The sequence below is a fragment of the Canis lupus genome, chromosome 8 (genome assembly GCF_048164855.1).
Source record: "Canis lupus baileyi chromosome 8, mCanLup2.hap1, whole genome shotgun sequence".
Lineage (NCBI taxonomy): Eukaryota > Metazoa > Chordata > Mammalia > Carnivora > Canidae > Canis > Canis lupus.
Genome location: NC_132845.1, coordinates 71,926,975 through 71,944,477, shown reverse-complemented (window position 1 = coordinate 71,944,477; position 17,503 = coordinate 71,926,975). Strand labels below are relative to the sequence as shown.

Below are 17,503 nucleotides of genomic sequence, written 5' to 3'. Positions count from 1 at the left end.
TTAAGCACTCTCGACACTTGTGCTGAATTCAACAATGAATCCTCGGTTCCTGGCTGATGTTTCCCCCCCAAAACTAGAACTTAGTCACAATGAAGGCTGTCAAATAGCAGATCTCTAGCTAGAACGCCTATGTCAGAAAGTGTATTCAATAATTTGATCCCAGGTAAGTTCGCATAATTTTCAACCTTGTAGCTATCTTGTTTATAAACAGTTCAGTGAAATTATGAGTTTATCATTACCTATACTTTGAACATTAATATCAGAACTGGAAATTAGTATAATGTGATAATTAAGAGCATGGTCTCTGAGTCTCACTGCTTAGGTTGATGGCGCCTGCCTACTTTGGGACACTGGATTGCTGTGAAGATTAAAAGTATCCTAATGTAAGCAGTGCTTAGAACAGTAAATGCTTTTATAAAAAGCACTCAAAAAATGTTACTAGTTACTGGTATTCTTGCCCAATTCTCTTTAAGGTATCCTAAATTTCCACACATCCTCCAACAGTTTGCTACATTGTTTAAGATTTTATTTTTGGGATCCCTGGGTGGCGCAGCGGTTTGGCGCCTGCCTTTGGCCCAGGGCACGATCCTGGAGACCCCGGATCGAATCCCACGTCGGGCTCCCGGTGCACGGAACCTGCTTCTCCCTCTGCCTGTGTCTCTGCCTCTCTCTCTGTGTGTGTGACTGTCATAAATAAATAAAAAATTTTAAAAAAAAAGATTTTATTTTTAAAAGTAATCTCTACACCCAACATGGGGCTCGATTTACAACCAGAGATCAAGAGTCCCAAGCTCCAAGGACTAAGCCAGCCAGGCATTCTGAGCTTGCTACTTTTTAAATGAACAACTTGCAAACACAGGACTGGCTTAATATTAGTCCTAACGGATCAAATCTGTCCCTGTCGGGCAGCCCCAGCGGCCCAGCGGTTTAGCGCCGCCTGCAGCCCGGGGTGTGATCCTGGAGACCGGGGATCGAGTCCCATATCGGGTTCCCTGCATGATAGAGCCTGCTTCTCTCTCTGCCTGTGTCTCTGCCCCTCTCTCTCTCTCTCTCTGTGTCTCTATGAATAAATAAATAAAATCTTAAAAAAAAAAAAAAGCTGTCCCTGTCACATCCTCAAGAGCCTTCTTTTACAAAAAAGCCCTTTCAACGCACTGTGCTCCTCCACGTGCTCATCCCTAAACTAAGCATCCCCAGTATGTCCTGTGCTTTCCCTGTAACATCCTTTGTTACAGGGATTAGTAAATTACACTTTACTACACCATCCTCAAAATGTTCAAGTTTGTCCCAAACTTGGAATTTGGGAATTGGACATAACATCTCAGATAAGATCAGTTCACCAGACACTACACTTGGACCTGTAACTCCCAGAATTTAATTATTACTTGCCTATTATCACAGACAGATATTTTAATTCACGTTTGTAAGAGCCAATCTCCACAGGATTAATTTTCCAAAGGGAAGAAAATTAGGTTAGTGCTTCATTCAGTGGTTTCATTTCACAAACACTTCATAATAGAATATAAAGTATCACTAAAGTATCACAATTTATATTAGTATAGTAACATATATCTAACATATATAACTTCATCAGACAAAGCCAAAGAGCCCATTTTAGTTCACTTAACTTTCATTAATCTTTAGAAATTATATCTAATGGCAAATACTTAGAAATAAAATTAGAAGTCTGGGGATCCCTAGGTGGCTCAGGGGTTTAGTGCCTGCCTTCGGCCCAGAGCGTGATCCTGGAGTCCCGGGATTGAGTCCCATGTCAGGCTCTCATGAATAAATAAATAAAATCTTAAAAAAATAAAAATTAAATTAAAATTAAAAAAAAGAAATAAAATTAGAAATCCCTAAAATGAACCTTTGCTCAAGAAGGTCTGCCCAATTGATGGATCTTAAGTTCAGTCCTGAGCCTCACATGTAGCCAAAACAAATGTCCTTGAAAAACAAACGAAAAACAAAACAAAACGAAACCCTTATCAGCTATTCAGGAAGATTGGCAACTTTACTTGGCACTACAGTTTAAAAGAAAATGCAAATGTATAAATTATCCTTTTAAATTGATAGTCAAAAAAAATTTTTTTTTCATTTTTTAAATAAATAAATTGATAGTCCAGGGATGCCTGGGTGGCTCAGTGGCTGAGTGTTGTCGGCCTTTGGCACAGGGCATGATCCAGGGTCCAGGATGGAGTGCCACATCGGGCTCCCTGCAAGGAGCCTACTTCTCCCTCTGCCTGTGTCTCGGCCTCTCTCTCTGTGTCTCTCATGAATAAACAAATAAAAGCTTTAAAATAAATAAATAAATAGATAGTTCAGATCTTTAAAAAGCAGCAGCTTGCTCTGCCAATACACCAAGAAAGTATCCCTTTGACCTTATTACAAATTTAAAAATTATTTAGTACTGGAAAAGCTGGATTACTTGTTCTTTTTCTAATTTTGTATGAATTAGGAGAAGAAATGGAAATCAAGTAACTATGATCTACAAAGTCCCATCTTTATTTTTTCTTAATGCACTGTTCATAGATGGCAGGCAACAGAGCAAAGCTACCATGAATGCCAATTCTGCAATCAGACCAAAGTTCTGAATTCAAATTCTATCTCAAGTATTAGATAAGACTGACCTTGGAAATCTCAAACCCGAAACTTACTATTCTGGAAAATGACAATAATATGCATACTTAGCTCACAAAGTTATCAAAATCTAAGTTAAGTCCCTGCCAGTGTTTCACATAAACATTCAGTAAATTAACCATTTAAAATTTCATTAAAATACTTTTTTTTTTTTAGATTTTATTTGAGGGATGCCTGGGTGGCTCAGCAGTTGAGCACCTGCCTTCAGCCCAGGGCATGATCCTGGAGTCCCAGGATCAAGTCCCGCATCTGGCTCCCTGCATGGAGCCTGCTTCTCCCTCTGCCTGTGTCTCTGCTTCTCTCTGTGTCTCTCATGAATAAACAGCCTGCGTCTCCCTCTGCCTGTGTCTCTGCCTCTCTCTGTGTCTCATGAATAAATAAATAAAATCTCGGGATACCTGGGTGGCTCCGCGGTTGAGCGTCTGCCTTTGGCTTAGGATATGATCCCAGATTTCCAGGTTGTAGTCCCATATCAGGCCCCCCACAGGGAACCTGCTTCTCCCTCTGCCTGTGTCTCTGCCTCTCTCTGTGTGTGTCTCTATGAATAAATAAAATCTTAAAAAAAAAAAATTAAATTTAGCTTCTACATAATTAAAAAAAAAAATGGTGAAAATAGGGCATCTGGCCAGCACATGACTCTTGATCTCCAGGTCATGAGTTTGAGACCCACGTTGAGCATGGGGCCTACTTAAAAAATTTTTTTTATAATTTAAAAATGGCTAAAAGGATTACTAATATTATTTTTTGTCATATCTTTATTGTAAATATCATGTAGCTGTTATAGTAATTAACAATATACTAAAAATAAGTAAACAATATAAATGAAAAATGGTCAAGTTCTGTGGCATGTATTTTTTTTTTAAGATTTTATTGATGTATTCATGAGAGACAGAGAGACAGAGAGAGACAGAGACACAGGCAGAGGAAGAAGCAGGCTCCATGCGGGAAGCCCGACAATCCTGAGTCTCCAGGATCACGCCCTGGGCTGAAGGCGGCGCTAAACCGCTAAACCACTGGGGGCTGCCCTGTGGCATGTATATTTTATCACAACATTTTTTTTTTTTTAACCCTATGAGGAACCACTTGAAAAAAAGAGGTGTTCGTGGTGGAAATGGCAGACACTAATTTACCTTTTTTTTTTTTTTTTAAGATTTATTTATCTATTCATGAGAGACACAGAAAGAGGCAGAGGCAGAGAGGCAGAGGGAGAAGCAGGCTCCCGGAAGGGAGCCTGATGTCAGGGAGCCCGGATGGGGGACTCCAAGCCAGGTCCCAGGATCACACCCTAAGCCGAAGGCAGACAGACATTCAACCGCGGAGCCACCCAGGTGTCCCCACAAATCTATTCTTTACAAAGGGGACAAATGCATTTTATATGGGTTTTCTACACACTATTGGGAGATTTATTCAGATCCATCCAAATTCTTCTCCAAAAAAAGCATTAAAAAGAAAAACAATGACCCAGCGATTCCACTCAAGTATATACACAAAAGATCTGAAAATAGGCTTCAAAATACACTGGTGAACCAATGTCCATAGCTGCATATCCATAATAGCCAAAAGGCAGAAAGCATCTGAATGTCCATCAACAGATGAAAGTACAAATAAAATGTGGTAATTATATAATGGAACATTATTCAGCCATAAAGAGAAATGAAGTTTTGACACAGCCACAACATAGAGCCTTGAAATCAAAATGCTAAGTGAAATAAACCAGACGTGAAATGACAAGCACTGTATGATTCCATTTAAAAGAGATATCTAAAATAGGCAAGGGGCACCTGGCTGGCTGAGTCAGTAAAGTGACCCTCACCTTGGGCTGGTGAGTTCAAGCCCCACGTTGGGCAATGAGCCTACTTAAAAATGATAGATAGATGGATAAACAGAATAAAACAGGCAAATTCATAAAGGCATAGAGTGTATTAGAGTTACCAGAGACTGGGGGAAAAGAGAAATGATGAGTTATTGCTTACTGGGTACAGAGTTTCTATTTGGGGTGATAAGAAAGATTTTAGAAATGGTGATGACTATACAACATTTTGAATGTACTTAATGCCATTAAATTTTTTAAAAATGCTTAAAAAGAAAAGCCTAAAAATGTTTAAAGTGACAAGTGCCTGGGTGGCTCAGCTCAGTTGGTTAAGCATCTGCCTTCAGCTTAGGTAATGATCCCAGGGGTCCCAAGATCAAGCCCAGGATCCAGCAGGGAGTCTGCTTCTCCCTCTCCTTCTGCCCCTTACCCTTCCTTGTGAGCACATGCGTTCTCTCTCTCTCTCTCTCTCTCACACACACACATACACACACACAAATAAATAAATAAATAAATAAAATCTTAAAAAAAAAAAGGTTAAAGTGGCAGAAAGAACAAACGAACGAACGAACAGGAGGGAGAAGTGAAGCTAACGGATCTCCTGATAACTGTTCAGCCAATTTTCACACTCATTCCAGAACCCAGGTCAATTTCTACTTCCTCACTTATCGAGTGGGCATAATACATGCTTGCCATCCTTCTTTGTCAAAATATCGATGAAATAATGTAACTGAAGTGTTTGGTGGCTGGCCACAATAAGATAGCCAAGCTTTTCTTACCTCCTTTAATTGCCCTGTAAAAGCCAGGAAATTATGACTATCTTTCAACTCCTTTACTAGTTTCTATCTCAAACACATCAACACCACCAGTAGAGAAAGAGGTCACTTCAAAACCTGTGAGGGGTGAAGAGAGAAAATAGGTGCAGTGAATCTATGTGTTGAGTAAGCAGTTCCAGAAGGCTATTTTTCCTTCTTTCTTTTTTTTTTTTTTTTAAAGATTTTATTTATTTATGAGAGACACACAGAGAGAGGCAGAGACACAGGCAGAGGGAGAAGCAGGCTCCATACAGGAAGCCCGACATGGGACGCGATCCCAGGACTCCAGGATCACACCCTGGGCGGAAGGCAGGCTCTAAACCGCTTGAGCCACCCAGGAATCCCCAGAAATTTTCAATTATAAATCCACTATTCAGAGGTAGACATGTTTCATCTCCATTACACAAATTTACAGATTTTTTTTAAACTTTTTTTTTAAGACCTTATTTATTTATTCATGAGAGACACACAGAGAGGCAGAGACACAGGCAGAGGGAGAAGCAGGCTCCATGCAGGGAGCCCGATGCGTGACTTGATCCCAGGGCCTTGGGATTAGGACCCGAGCGGAAGACAGACGTTTAACCACTGAGCCACCCAGGCGTCCCTGCAAATTTATAGATTCTAGGCTCGTTTGAAGCAGATACCCTAAATAAAACCAAACTCTTCACTATTCTATTTGTAGAATTATACTATAATGTAATCCGATACAAGAACTTTTTTTTTTAAGATTTTATTTATTTATTGAGACAGAGAGAAAGAGAGGCAGAGACACAGGCACAGGTAGAAGCAGGCATCATACAGAGAGCCTGACGAGGGACTCGATCCAGGGTCTCCAGGATCACGCCCCAGGCTGCAGGCGGCGCTAAACCGCTGCGCCACCGGGGCTGCCCCCTATACAAGCACTTTAAGGGCGGGAGGGGGGACGACACACCTTATTTCCTTTGCCCTTCTACAAGAAACAATTTCAACAGTCACAAGGGAAAAAAAATCCCAAGGAGTCCTTGACTTTCCAGAGTTTATACTCTTCAGTTCGGGGAGATTAACCTTGTAGCCAGTATTACTGGGACATTTTTATTTCCTTAGAAAATTCAATTTTTCAAAAGTATCCAACACAGTGTTTTTATGGCTAATATTTATTGAATGCTCATTGTTTGCTAGATACCATCCCAAGCACTTTCACTCATTCAACCTTCACAACAACCTACAAGAGAAACAGGTTCTCTCATCATCATTCCTATTTTTTAAAATAGGGAAAATGAGGCACAAAGAGGTGAAGTGAATTACTCAAGGTAACAACCAGAACTAACACAAGCCAGGATTCTGAATCCAGGCAGTCTGATTTCAGAACCTGTGTTTGTTAGTGCCACACTAAGCCATATTTGTCTCTCGCAATTATAAATTCATTTTGCCTCTTACGTTACGTTTTAAATAAACTAATTTTTGGGATGCCTGGGTGGCTCAGCAGTTGAGTATCTGCTCAGGGCATGATCTCAGGGTCCCAGGATCACCCAGGATCAAGGCTGCATGGGGCTCCCCTCAGGGAGCCTACTCCCCTCTGCCTATGTCTCAGCCTCTCTGTGTCTCATGAATAAATAAAATCTTTTTTTAAAAATAAACTAATTCGGGATCCCTGGGTGGCGCAGCAGTTTAGCTCCTGCCTTTGGCCCAGGGCGCGATTCTGGAGACCCGGGATCGAATCCCACGTCGGGCTCCCGGTGCATGGAGCCTGCTTCTCCCTCTGCCTATGTCTCTGCCTCTCTCTCTCTCTCTGTGACTATCATAAATAAATAAAAATTTTTAAAAAATTAAAAAAAAAAATAAACTAATTCTTTAAAAATCTTCTATTGTGGGACGCCTGGGTGGCTCAGCAGTTGAGCACCTGCCTTCCGCCCAGGGCGTGATCCTGCAGTCCCAGGATCGATTCCCACATCGGGCTCCTTGCGTGGAGCCTGCTTCTCCCTCTGCCTGTGTCTTTGCCTCTCTGTATGTATGTGTGTGTCTCATGAAAAAATAAATAAAATCTTAAAAAAAAAAAATCTTCTATCGTTTTCTTAGGGTTTTAAGATTTTATTTGAGAGAGCACAAACTGGGGGGAGGGGGAGCAGAGGGGATGGGGGAGAGAGAATCTGCAAGCTGACTCCATGCTGAGCCCCAAGTGGGCTTCATCTCCAGGACCCTGACCTGAGCCAGAACCAAGAGACAGATGCTCAACGAACTGGGCCACCCTCATGCCCCCCAAAGTCCTCTATAGTTTGCAATCAAGTTATCACCAAGGAACAATGAGTCAATTCTCCCATCAATTCTGAAAATCCCTGGTTATCTTGAACTTTCTCTTACTTTCCTGCTAGGCCAAAGTGGAAAAAGCAGAGGAATAAGTGCCAGAAAGAAAACAAAAACAAGCCAGGGTAGGATGACAAGGACTGCAGAAACAATGAGAAAAAAAGAAAACAAAAACAGGAAAACTGCAGTGGTGAGAGTTTGAACAAAGCACAGGCAAGAGAGAAGAGAATGGTAAGGGACAAAAGAATGGAAAATGAGTATCAAGATATTACCTTCAGGGCTTGCAGTGATTTATCCACATCATTTTTCCACTGCACATACATCCTTTAAATACTAATTCTCAATTCTATTCCCCAGGCAGAGGGTCTCAGACAACACTCTCACCAACTGAACGTTCTGCATGTTGCTATGTTGCTATTTTAACTGCCCTCATTACAAGGAATCTCAACTCCGCAATTATAACCAATGGATCAACTGCATTTCTAACTTTCACTTAGCAACAATGAATAAGCTTCACTCAAATGAATGTATACAATTTGAAGAAAATACTACCAGTGATCATTAGTAGATACTGATAAAATTTTTGGCAATTACCTTTTAGGTTAATTGCCTCTAACATATTTCTACAAAGTGAAATAAATACTGTTCTCAGAGTCTTACTTCTCAACTCTTGGAGAAAGTTTTTTCCCTTAGACATACATAAAAATCACTTGATCAGCATCTGTTTAAGCCAGTGGTCAAAACAATCTCATGAATTACACCACAGCAGTTATGAAGTGAATTGAAATATTTTTTTAAAACTCATGTTTTATTTTTTATTTATTTTTATTTTTTTTTATTCATTTGAAAGAGAGAGAGCAAGGGGAAGGGCAGAGGGAGAGGGAGAAGCAGACCCCCCCACTGAGCAGGGAGCCCCATGTAAGGTTCAATCTCAAAATGCTGTGATCAAGACCTGAGTCAAAGGCAGGCATTTAACCAACAATGCCACCCAGAAGCCCCCCAAAATCTCATCTTTTTTAAGATTTTTTTTTTTTTAATTCATGAGATACACACACAGAGAGAGAGAGAGAGAGAGAGAGAGAAGCAGAGACACGGGCAGAGGGAGAAGCAGGCTCCATACAGGGAGCCCACATGGGACTCGATCCCGGGTCTCCAGGATCAGGCCCTGGGCTAAAGGCGGCGCTAAAGCACTGAGCCACCCGGGCTGCCCATCATCTTTTTATTTTTTAAGATTTTATTTTATTCATGAGAGAGGCAAACACATAGGCAGAAGGAGAAGCAAGCTCCCTGCAGGGAGCCCAATGTGGGGCTCATTTCCAGGACCCTGGGATCACAACCTTAACCAAAGGCAGACGCTCAACCACTGAGCTACCCAGGTGCCCCAAAAACTCAAGTTTTTTTTTTTTTTAAAGAATTTATTTATTTATTCATGAGAGACATACAGAGAGAGAGGAGAGGCAGAGAAACAGGCAAAGTGAGAACAGGCTCCATGCAGGAAGCCTGACGTGGGACTCGATACCAAGTCTCCAGGATCAGGCCCTGGGTCGAAGGCAGCGCTAAACTGCTGAGCCACCGGGGCTGCCCAAAACTCAAGTTTTCAACAAAGAAAGAAACCCTGGCAGAACTGAATCAGGTGGAATGCAATGAATAAGCTAGCTACCAATACTAACGGGAAGGTTAAGTGTTGAGTAATTTCTGTGTCTTATTCACAGCTCCTTTCATGACAATCTGGAGAAGGGCACTTGTCTTTCATATTTTGTTTTGGAACACACAATCCATCTATGGATAATCAAAAATGACAGAACATAATGGTAAACCAACCCCATTCCTCCTACCTAATTTGAGTTACTTTCTCCAGGAGAAAATCTATTATAATAAATAAGAAACCTATCTCAAGACTTGTACCCCAAGAAAAAGAACCTCAGAAACCTACATTTTAAGGGTAGTCTTTGTAACCATTCTTATTCTTATTCTTTTTTTTTTTTTTTTTTTTTTTAGTTTATTTATTCGTGAGAGACACAGGGAGAGAGAGAAAGGCAGAGATCTAGGCAGAGGGAGAAGCAGGCTCCATGAGGGAAGCCTGCCGGGGGACTGGGGACTGGATCCCGGGACTCCAGGATCATGCCCTGGGCCAAAAGCAGATGCTTAATTGCTGAGCCACTCAGGTGTCCCTGTAGCCGTTCTTAAAAGTAAACCAAATCAAAGGCTCCTGGCTGCTCATTCGGTGCAGCATGCAACTTCTGATCTCAGGGTCCTGAGTTCAGGCCCGGAGTCTACTTTAAAAAAAAAGAAAAAGAAAAAAAGTAAACCAAATCACTGGAAGTGCCTGGGGCTTGGAAGGAGTGAGGGGGTGGAATCTGGGCCTTCAAGTGACCACCAGCTCCCTCATTTCAGCATCAAGCTGAGGCCCTATCAGCACTCCGGGTTCCCAGACAAGACTGGTGGGGATGAGATGCCTCAGTCATCTCTAGGAGGAGATTGCCATAATGCCAGTGCCATAAATGAATTAAAAAATGATTGAGACTGAAAAAAAAAAAAAAAGGCAAGATTAGGTTTCTAATTTTATCCTGTACTTAAATCCGTGGCTCTTTTAAAACCTGAGACTTCTTAAACTTTTAATTTCGTAATCATGGCTAACAAAAATTTTTAACTCTCAATCAGCTTTCCACACAATCTACGATAAGCAGTCCGAATTATTTTTGGTTAAGTTCAGGTTTTAAAGTAACGAAAAGCTTTAAAGAAAATCTAGAATAAATTCCCTACACTCACAGCTTAATTTTGCACCGCGCTGAATGGCTCTCCGAGAGCCATCCTCCGAGCGGCGGAACAACAGCCCGCTCCAACTAGTTAGAAATGCAAATAATGGGCCCCCCCCCCAGACCTGCCGAATCCGAAGTCTGGGGTTCTGGGGTGGGGCGGGGCGACGGTGTCTGAACAAGCCCTCCGGGGGTTGCTGACGCTCCGGAGTCTGAGAGCCACAGGCTGAGGGGTTAAGAGTCGGACTGCCCAGGCTCCAACCTTGCAGTCAAGGTTGACTTGCTGAGTAATCAAGAATACACTACTCAGCTTCTCTAGACTTGTTCCTCGTCTACACAAGGGAATTGCGGGGTTGTTTTCAAGACTGAATAAGAAAACACGTTAGTGCTGAAGAGGGATGCCCGGCGCTTAGGAAACATCCAAATGTTAGGCTCGGTGCAAGGCCCTTCGCGGGTCTGTCCGCCGGGAGGGGAGACAAAGGCGGAAAAAGCTTAACCCCTGCCCCTCCTGCCCACGGACGGGGCGGACAAGAGTGCACGACGCACAACACTCCCCTCGGGAAACCCAGACCCGCTCCTGGAAGGGCCGCACCAGCTGATTCGGACGCCGCGGGGCCGCTGGGCTCGTCCGCCCCGCGCTCAGGACCCGGTTCCGGAGCCCCGGGGTCAAGTCCCGGGATGGAGTCCAGCACCCGCTCCCCCAAGGAGGCCTGCTTCTCCCTCTGCCTCTCTCCGCGTCTCGTGGGTAAATAAAATCTTTAAGAGAAAGAAAAAAGAAACGACCAATTCCCACCAAACAATGCAAGAGACGGCCTTCAGCGACGGCACGGGAGCAAGACCAGAGTTCCAAAGCCCGAACATAAGAAAAAGTCAAGGTCCCAAGGAGGAGGCAAGAGCACCGCGCCCGGCAGCCCGGCTCTGCGGCTGAACGACTGACGAGACAGAGACAGCGACGGGGCAGGAGGGAGGAGGTGTCTGTCCTCCCCGGCCGCGGGCCTGGGGCGCGGGCGCGGGCGCGGGCGCGGGCTCAGCCTCCTCCCCGCACTCCGGGGCACCCTCATTTGCAAACTAACTTCCCCTTCTGCTTCCGGAACGCCCCAGAGACGGCTCTGCTGCCCTCCGGCCCCTCAAGCCGCAGAGAAGGGGGAAGCGTGCCCGGAGCCCCGCAGCCGCAGGAGTGGGCCTGCTCCAACCCAACTCGACGCCGGAACGCTCTCGGCCGCCGGCTACCGCAACGCCACATTGGACAGGGGAAGAAGAAGAAGAAGAAGGGAAAAAAGAACTTCCTTTATTCAAAGGCAAAACTTGGAGAAAGTGGAGGCAGCACAGGGAGGGGGGAAAGGACAGTTTTTCCCCTTCGTCCCTCCGCGAAACCCCGTCCGGGCGCCTGCGGGATCCAGACGGCTTTCCGTGGCCCGAAGGCCGAGGTTTTCCTTCCGGTCATTGTGTTTATTTCCCCCAAAGAACAGGCCCCGCGGGGCCGGCGCGCCGGCCGGGCCGGGACAAAGCCCACTCCGGGCTCCACCTGGGCGCGGGCAGGGGCGGGGAGGGGCGGGGGCGGGGCGGGGCGGGGCGGGGCGGGCGGCGCTCCGGGGCCCGCCGGCCCGCGGGCCGCAGTTACCAGGCAGCGCGGCGGCGCCGCCCCCGCCGCCCGCCGGCCAATCGCGCGCGTCTGCTGCCCGGGCGCACGAGCCCCGGAGACACCAGGCCGAGCGCGACCCCACGGCTCGGGCCTGGCACCGCGCGCGCACCCGCACCGCCCGAGCCGGCCAATCAGCGGCCGGGCATGCGCAGCCCGCAGGCTCGCTCGCGCGCGGGACTCACGCGTGAGCCCCCCCACGCAGCGCCGGCGCGCGCGCCCCTCCCCCCGCGCTCCCAGGCGCGCGCGTGCAACTGTCGTCCCCCGCGACCGCGTCTCCTCCCGCCCCACCCCCAACACGGCGGCCCGGGTACCCCGGCCCCAGTCCGCGCGGGCCCCGGGGGGGCGCGTCTCAAAGAAGGGCCCCGCTCGCGATGGCAACCGGGGCGGGGGGCGCGGGGGAGGCGACGGGGACTCACCCGAGTGCAGCCGCCTCCAGGCAGCGCCGGGGCTGGGGGAGCCGAAAGGAAGCGCGTGTGGGCCGAGCAAGAGCTGCGGCCGCGGCGGAGCAGCTCCGGGCTGGGGCGAGCGGGCGAGCGGGCAGGAGGTGAGAGGGCGAGGGGCCCGGGCGTCTTGGCCGAGCTCCTGTCACCGCCGCATGGCCGCCCCGGCAGGGCCTGGGTCAGCGCCTAGATCCGATCACGGGGGACCGAGGGAGAGGCCGGGATCACCGCGGCAGGCGGGCGGCCTCAGCTAGAGAGCGCGTGCGGGGAAGCGGGGGGGCGATCGGTGGCCCCTTTTCTCTGCTCTCCGAGCTTCTCTCTCACCCTCCTCCTCCTCCTCTTTTTTTTTTTTTTTTTTTTTGTTCCTCGAAGGCGCGCTGCGCGTGCGCACCCGCAGCGCCGCCCAGCGGGAGTTGTAGTTTTGTGGTTCGTCCCCACCAACGCGACGGCGGGGGCGGCGGACTACGACTCCCAGGAAGCCCCGCGCCGGCGAGCCCCGAGCCCGAGGACGCGGCGAGCGCGGCGCCCGGCCCTCTCCGGCAAGGACTGTCAATGGAGGCGCGGGTGGTGGGAGCAAGAACATGGCTGCACCTGGGGCCTGCGCGGCCGCCCGGGTGGGGGAGGGGAGCCGGGGCGCGGGGCGCCGGCCTAGGCCGGGGGCGGCCCCCGCCTGCTCAGCGCCGCGGTGCCGCGGGCCCGAGCCACCGTCCGGGGCTCGCACTCACTCGTGCGTCCGACATTCCCTGCCGATGGCGAGGCCGGAACATGGCAGAGGCCCGGGAGCCCCAGGCCGGCCCGCCGGTCCCTGTGCTCCGCCGAGGGACTTCCTCCGCCCTGCACCACCTTCCCGGACACAAAGAGCTCCTCTGTTAGTTTTGCAAGCTTGCCTCCGAGGCGGCCGGAGGAGACCGGAGCCCCAACCTGCGCCGGGGCAGGGGGCGGGGGGCTCCTGTTTTTATTTACCACCCCCACCCCCCCCCCCCCACCCACACAGCCCAGACTTTCCCCTCGCTCCCTCGCTCCACGTTTAGAGGCAAAGTTGAGAGAAAGCCGCGGAGGGAGCAGAAAACCTGCCCTGTAGCCCGCTGGGTTTTGTTCTGTCGACCGCGGAGAAACTGGACCGAAACCTCTCCCCCGCACCCCGCACCCCGCACCCCGCCTCCCGCCTCCCGATTGTGCTTTTTCGCTTTCCAACTTGAGCTCTCGAATGTCGAAAACGCTGAGACACTGCTCTTCACCTAAGCGACGCTCAAAAGTTTACAGAACTCGAGCCCCGAGGTCGAGGGCGGTTCTGCGGAGCACTGGACCGAAGGGTTTCACGATTCTTCCCCCCGGCGGCGATGGGGGGGCCCCGCCGGCCGCCCTCCTCCCCACCCCCACCCCCGCCCCCACCCCTTCTCCCCTCCCCCTCGGTAGGTGGCGACCACGGCGCTTTTTTCCAGCCTTTGTCGCTGGAAAGAAAACTTTCCGAGCAGCCAGTCTTTTTGATGTCGGTCCAAGACCTTCCCTTTGAATCTCGGTGCCCGCAGATCGGCGTTCCCCCGTCTCCTCCCGCGTCGACCGCACCCGGAAAGCCTCCCCTAGAATTCCCACGTCGGGATTCTTTAAAACAGACGGAGGCTTTCGCGGTCCCTGCGGGAGCCGCGCGATTTGCAGAAGATGGGCACGTCTCTACGGTTTCCCCCTCGCCTCCCACAGGCATTTCTGTCCCCGCCGGGCTCGATCGGGACTCTCCTTTGTCGAGCCTCTCTCCAAAGCGTTCCATTCCGTTTTCAAACAAGAACAGTGTTTCTTTTTTGCACTCGTATTTCATTACCATATTGGCATATTTAATTAAACTCCGTAGTCCCAGTAGCGAGTACTACTGACAGCTATTTAGAGAACAAGCGTTAACTTTCTCGGGAAGTCTGCAATCGAGCTAACAGGAGCAGCCAGGCTTGCAGGGGCAAACACAGCTGCTGTGGGGCTCGGGGAGGATGTTTTAGGGAAGGGCTGGAGGCCTGGGTGGCTTCTGGAGGACGCTGGCAGCTTGAGGGCCGCCAGGGCAGGCTTCGCACCGTGAACTGGTGTCATGGAGGAGCGTTTGGAGAGAGTCCCAAAGTGGGCTGGCAAGGCAGAAACTCATTTAGTCAGGAGTCACTTGTCATCATTAAAAACTTGTTCGCCCCTGGCTTCTATGAATGTAACACTTTGGTGTGGAATTTTGCTGCTGCTTCATGAAAAACTCCCAACTTCTGTGAGGTGGAAGCAATTCCTTGAAACTATTAAGTCCCAAAGAGGCCCCTCAAGCTTTAGCTTGGAGGCTTGGAATTGCCTCCCTACAGAAAGCTGGCTCTTTTGGAACAATGAACAGTGTCTGGAATGGTGTGTGGTTCAAAGTTTTTTTCTCTTCTTTTCTTTTTTTGCATACTGCCGTTGGGGGCTGTAACCCTCAAATTGATGTCTTATAGTCACACAGCATGCTTTTACAGTCTTCCCTAAGGCCTGACTCATCACCTTAGCAGCTACTGGTACAGTTACTGCCTTGTGCTAGCCAATTCCTACCTCTCCTCATTGATAGGTGCTCTGTTAATGGAGACCCTAAGTGAGGAGACACTCTGAATATCATCTCAGCAGGGTGTGTTGTTTTTCCAACATAGGATCAAATTGCTGGATTTGGGGTTGAGCAACAGATGGGGAAAAAAAAAAAACGAACAAATGATTTGTGTTTAGGGGTGGAATCCTTTGTTAAATCGCACCCAGCTCACCGTTGTGGTCAGAATCACATTCAGCATAACGAAATGTGTATGCTAAGACGGATGGTCTGCAGCTCTCGGATCATGCTCACCTGAAGACCAAAATGCACAGGGTCCAATAGGCAGCCAAATATTGTATGTTATTTATCTTGAATTATTTCAAATATTTCTCTTTTAATGTTTAACCTACAGAATGCAGTCCTGCAGATGAGTGTCCATGTAGCATGACACCATTCTACTGTATACTTGGGAAACAAAAGCCAAGTCTAGGGACAACTGGGTGGCTCAGTGGTTAAGTGTCTACCTTTGGATCAGGACATGATCCCAGAGTCCTGGGATCAAGTCCCACATCGGGCTCCTTGCATGGAGCTTGCTTCTCCTTCCTCTGCCTCTATCTCTGCCTCTCTCTCTGGGTCTCTCATAAATAAATAAATAAAATCTTAAAAAAAAAAAAAAAAAAAGCCAAGTCTAATGGGCCTTGGCCAGTCAAGAGATGGATCTAGACCAACTGGTGTGAATGCATCTTCACATAGACCGGGTTTGCAGATTTGTAGCTTGCTTTAAAAAAAAAAAAAAAATTTATTTATTATTGTGGGAGAAGGCATGAGCAAGTACATGAATGGGGGGAGGGGGTGCAAAGGGAGAAGCAGACTCCCCAATGAGCAGGATGTGGGACTCAATCCCAAGACCCTGGAATCATGACCTGAGCCAAAGGCAGAGGCTTAACTCATGGAACCACCCAGGCACCCCTGCTAAATTGCTTTTAAATACTGAGTGACCGGTGGCAGAGCAGTGGATGACCCTGTTTTCGCCACCTGGCGAAATGGAGCTCGAGGCCATGAGCAGATACACCAGCCCAGTGAACCTTGCCTTCTTCCCCCATCTGACCATGGTGCTATTGGCAATTGGCATGTTCTTTACCGCCTGGTTCTTCATTTATGAGGTCACCTCCACCAAGTACACTCGGAATATCTACAAAGAGCTCCTCATCTCCTTGGTGGCCTCACTCTTCATGGGTTTTGGAGTCCTCTTCCTGCTGCTCTGGGTTGGCATCTACGTATGAGCTCCCAAGGGTTCCAACCAGGTGGCTTCACTGAACTTCTGCTTTTGTAAATTAATATTTTTACTATTGCTGGAAGTGTCCCACCTGCTGCTCCCAATAAAGGGAGATGTGTGACCATCAAAAAAAAACAAAAAAAACAATGATATGGTAATGATCAAATGTCTTCAACAGTCTCGAAAACTAATCATGTTCTCCTGGAGTTAATTCTTCATATCAGGAATCTTTCTTCTCCATTATCATGGGACCATTTATTCATGGACCCACCCTGGTTAGAGAACCCTACCACCCAACCACCCATGTAGACAGAACTGTACTGACATCACTTGGTCAAGGTTACCATTGTTGAGAGATCATTTAGTGCTCTTTTGAATCCAAACTGAATAATTTAAACTTTCTGTGACTCTGTCATGTATTTTAAGTTGCCCAAAACCATAATTCTAAGCGAAAGTTGAGATTTTCTTGACATACCCGTTTCTCACAGCACATCCAGTCTAACTTTTTTTGAAGATTTTATTGTATTGGGCAGCCCCCCGTGGCACAGCGGTTTGGCGCCGCCTGCAGCCTGGGGTGTGATCCTGGAGACCCAGGATCGAGTCCCACATCGGGCTCCCTGCATGGAGCCTGTTTCTCCCTCTGCCTGTGTCTCTGCCTCTCTCTCTCTCTCTCTCTCTCTCTCTGTCTGTCTCTATGAATAAATAAAGTCTTAAAAAAAAAAAGATTTTATTGTATTTACTCATGAGACACACAGAGAGAGAGGCAGGCTCCATGCCGGGAGCCCAATGTGGGACTCAATTCCAGGACTCCAGGACCACAGCCTGGGCCGAAGGCAGGTGCTCAACGGCTGAGCCACCCAGGCATCCCTTGTCTAACTTTTTTTTAAGATTTTTATTTTTTTTTTAATTTTTATTTATTTATGATAGTCACACAGAGAGAGAGAGAGAGAGGCAGAGACACAGGCAGAGGGAGAAGCAGGCTCCATGCAGGGAGCCCGACGTGGGATTCGATCCTGGGTCTCCAGGATCGTGCCCTGGGCCAAAGGCAGGCGCTAAACCGCTGCGCCACCCAGGGATCCCGATTTTTATTTTTTTTAAAGTAATCTCTACACCCAACGTTGGGCTAGAATTTACAACCCTGAGATCAGAAGTCCCATTCTCCACAGACTGAGCCAGCCAGGTGCCCCAGTCTTTCTTTTCTTAATATTTTATTTTATTTTATTTTTATTGAAGTATAGTTTTTTGTTTTGTTTTTAAAGATTTTATTTGTTCATGAGAGACACAGAGAGAGAGAGGCAGAGACATAGCCAGAGGGAGAAGCAGGATGTGGAA

At 47.8% G+C, this 17,503-nt stretch overlaps 1 protein-coding gene and 1 pseudogene across 14 annotated transcripts in view; one reads left to right on the top strand and one right to left on the bottom strand.

Moving 5' to 3' along the window:
• The window catches only part of LOC140639095 (general transcription factor II-I), a 113,235-nt gene extending 100,501 nt beyond the window's left edge, over window positions 1-12,734 (bottom strand). For 7 of the 14 annotated variants that reach the window (XM_072837510.1, XM_072837513.1, XM_072837518.1 and 4 more), the window contains exon 1: window positions 12,357-12,734. The gene's annotated coding sequence lies outside the window, so the exon portion shown is untranslated. The remainder of the gene's footprint in view (window positions 1-12,356) is intronic. The other 7 variants (XM_072837512.1, XM_072837514.1, XM_072837521.1 and 4 more) reach the window with 1 other exon arrangement.
• Window positions 12,735-15,553: 2,819 nt separating this feature from the next.
• On the top strand, window positions 15,554-17,098 carry LOC140639100 (dolichyl-diphosphooligosaccharide--protein glycosyltransferase subunit TMEM258 pseudogene; annotated as a pseudogene).
• Window positions 17,099-17,503: the final 405 nt, after the last annotated feature.